This window comes from Aplysia californica, unplaced genomic scaffold, assembly GCF_000002075.1.
Source record: "Aplysia californica isolate F4 #8 unplaced genomic scaffold, AplCal3.0 scaffold00084, whole genome shotgun sequence".
Classification (NCBI taxonomy): domain Eukaryota; kingdom Metazoa; phylum Mollusca; class Gastropoda; order Aplysiida; family Aplysiidae; genus Aplysia; species Aplysia californica.
The window spans coordinates 467,221-470,160 of NW_004797354.1; positions in this window are offsets into that span (position 1 = coordinate 467,221).

A 2,940-nucleotide genomic window follows, 5' to 3' on the forward strand; every position below is an offset into this window, starting at 1 on the left:
AGTATTTAAAACAAAATTGCCGAAATTTTATTATTTTAAGTGCTAAACCAGAGTTATACGGATAGACCGCTCAGTTTTGGATTTCTAACCGTCCAAGTGTCGACGAACGAATTGTTCGTTTAGAATTCTTGATCTGGACGAAAGGCGTCATGATCTGGAGAATATTTTAAAGAATCTTTTGGCGAAAACTGCATGTCGACCGATAGAGCCATTAAAAAGCCTTTTGAATAGCAAAATTCGGCCACCACAAATAGATAATAAATAACATAATTCGGGACAACTTTGACGAAATTGAACAAAATGCAGTTAGCATTGGCAGATGTTGACTTCAAAACCCCCCAGAAGAAAAAGAATAACACATGCGGAGTGATGGCCCTTCTCACGATGCACAAGACAACATGCGTAGTGTGAACGTGTGTAGATGATTGTAAAAACACTCTCCCAAAAGAAGTTGACATCGAATAAGAGTGTGCCATCGTAAGGGAAATCAGCCGCTCCTCCAGATGATAACATTGAAGTAATCGGTTTTTTCATGCCCGTTGGGAATTTTTTTGTTAGGTTTAAAAACATTTTTTTCTCCAGTTTTTATAGGAGGGGAGGAGGGTTGTTTGTTTATTTTGTTTGAGTGTTTTTTGTTAAGTTTTGTGTCAGTTGTTTTTTATGGGGGGGGGGGTGTGTGTGTTGTTTGGATTTACTTTGCTTTAGCGCATTTTATGTGAATTTTAAAACATTTCCTTGTGGATGTTTTTTACTGCAAAACGTTGAGCAAAAGCACAAGAAAATATAAATTTGCAGTTTCCAAGGACACTACGGCTTTGGAAGTCACCAAACTGGTGGCCAATTTCTCGTTAACGTTTCTGTGACACTCCGAGGCCCACCCAACCTCCTTTAATTAAAAATAACTCTACTTGTATTTACGATCGTTGGGTACTTTTTTTTCTCATCAAATGCAAGGACAGACTTAACAGACCATAAGAAGATACATGAGTACCAGTAACTTCATATGCCCAAAAATAGACGAGCACCTGATTCCCCCTCGTCTCGACACGATTCCTGATAGTTATAGTCAACGTACGTGGTAGGCCTAGGTCCTACGTGGTGTTCGTCAGCTCAAACTTAGGACAGGTTCTAATTCAAGTTATTCTAGGATTTTAAACATCACCATGTCATCAATTAGTAGACTGATCTGGCATGTACCATGACACATACGTGGTGAGATCAATCCCCGTAAAAACCACATTTTTTTTTCACTGTTGTCCGCTCTTTAGCTTGGGTAGGATATGTGACACTTTATAACAGTCACCAATTAGAAGCGCCCTCATGTCGTGAATTTTTTCATTTTGTAAATAGTTTTGTTGTTGTTGTTGTTGTTTTGTGTTTGTTGTTTTGTTTTGTTTGGTTTTTTGGGGTTTTTTTTGTTTGTTTGTTGTTGTTGTTGTTGTTGTTTTGTTTTTGTTTTTTTGGGGGGAGGGGTTGGCATATTTTACTTTTGACTTTTTTTTTCATCATCTGGTATCTTCAGGATGTCGAGGGGATGTACAGGTTTCGGTCCTGTTCTAAGTGTATAGCGTGTGTGAAAGATATGCTATGTTGTTCCGGACCTTTTTAACCCCATCTAGCCATGTCCTTCTTGTTCTTCCTCTTGATTTGAAGCGGGATTCACGGGTGTGGTAAGCTCTTACCCCTATTTGTTTCTGGGGTATTCTGGTTAGATGCCCAAATCATTTGACTCTTTGACTTCAATTAAATTCTTTACTGGTGGTCATCCAACATGTTCAAGGGAAAGGTTCAAAGTAAAATATTTCTTTACAACAATTGACGCTCTCTCAACCAGTCTCATGAAAAGAGCAACTTTAGGCTATACAAAGAAGTGTCAGGGAAATGTTCATTCTTGCAAGAATTAGTTACAAGCAGAATGAAAATTTAAGAAAGTGTTAAAAAAACTGACAGCACAAAACCCGAATGATGTTGACCCCAAACAGGCCCGGATCTAGGCAACTCGAGGCCCTGTGCTACTGATCGGCAGGACCCCCCCCCTCCCCCCCAACCCCCTTTTTCCGGCATGACACCCCCCCCCCCCCCCCCCTCCAATAGCCTTATCCTTCCAAAAATAAATAAATAAAAAAGAAACATATTCGATTGTTGCTGTTGTCGTTGTTGTTGTTATTGTTGTTGCTGCTGCTACTACTTCTGCCGCTGCCGCTGATAGTTGCGCCTATCATGTCATAAATGAACGAATCTTCTTACCCTAAAATATTAAACTACAAAGGCTTTTGGGGTTTTGTTGTTGTTGTTGTTGTTGCTGTTGTTGTTGGTGGTTTTTTGGGGGTTTTTTTACTGCAAAGGCCTCAATGATGTCATTGAAATTCAGTTTCCTTAGTTTGTCTGACTCAATGCTCAGGAAGCTGAGATCTGACAACCTCCCCTGGGCCATTGTAGATCTTGCTTCATTCTTTATTCTTTTCAGTCTTGAAAATGATCTCTCGCCATTACAGTTTGTCACCATCAGGGTAAGAAATAGTCTGAGGGTGGTCTCGACGTTGAGAAAAACTGCTTGAATTTTGCCTTTTTATGAGCATGTTTCCCTTTCTTGGTAGCTATGTTTTCCTTTTCCAGGATGTATTTGTTTCAGGCATATCTGAAGTACACAGGCTAACCCGCAAGGTTGAGGTCTACATCATTTGGGTATTGTGCAGTCAGTTTTTTTAAAAACATTTTCTTGAATTTTCATTCTGCTTGTCTAGTTCTTGCAAGAATGAAAATTGTCCTGACACTTCTTTGTATACAGTTGCTTCTTTCTTCTTCTTCTCGATCGCATCACACTTGAAGTCTGGTATCTGTCATAAAATGGGGGTTCCTGCTCAGTGCTCAGTTCATCTGTCGACCCGTATCGCTTCTCTTGTAGTGTCAGTGGGGTTGGCCACGTTTCCTGTCTCAGGG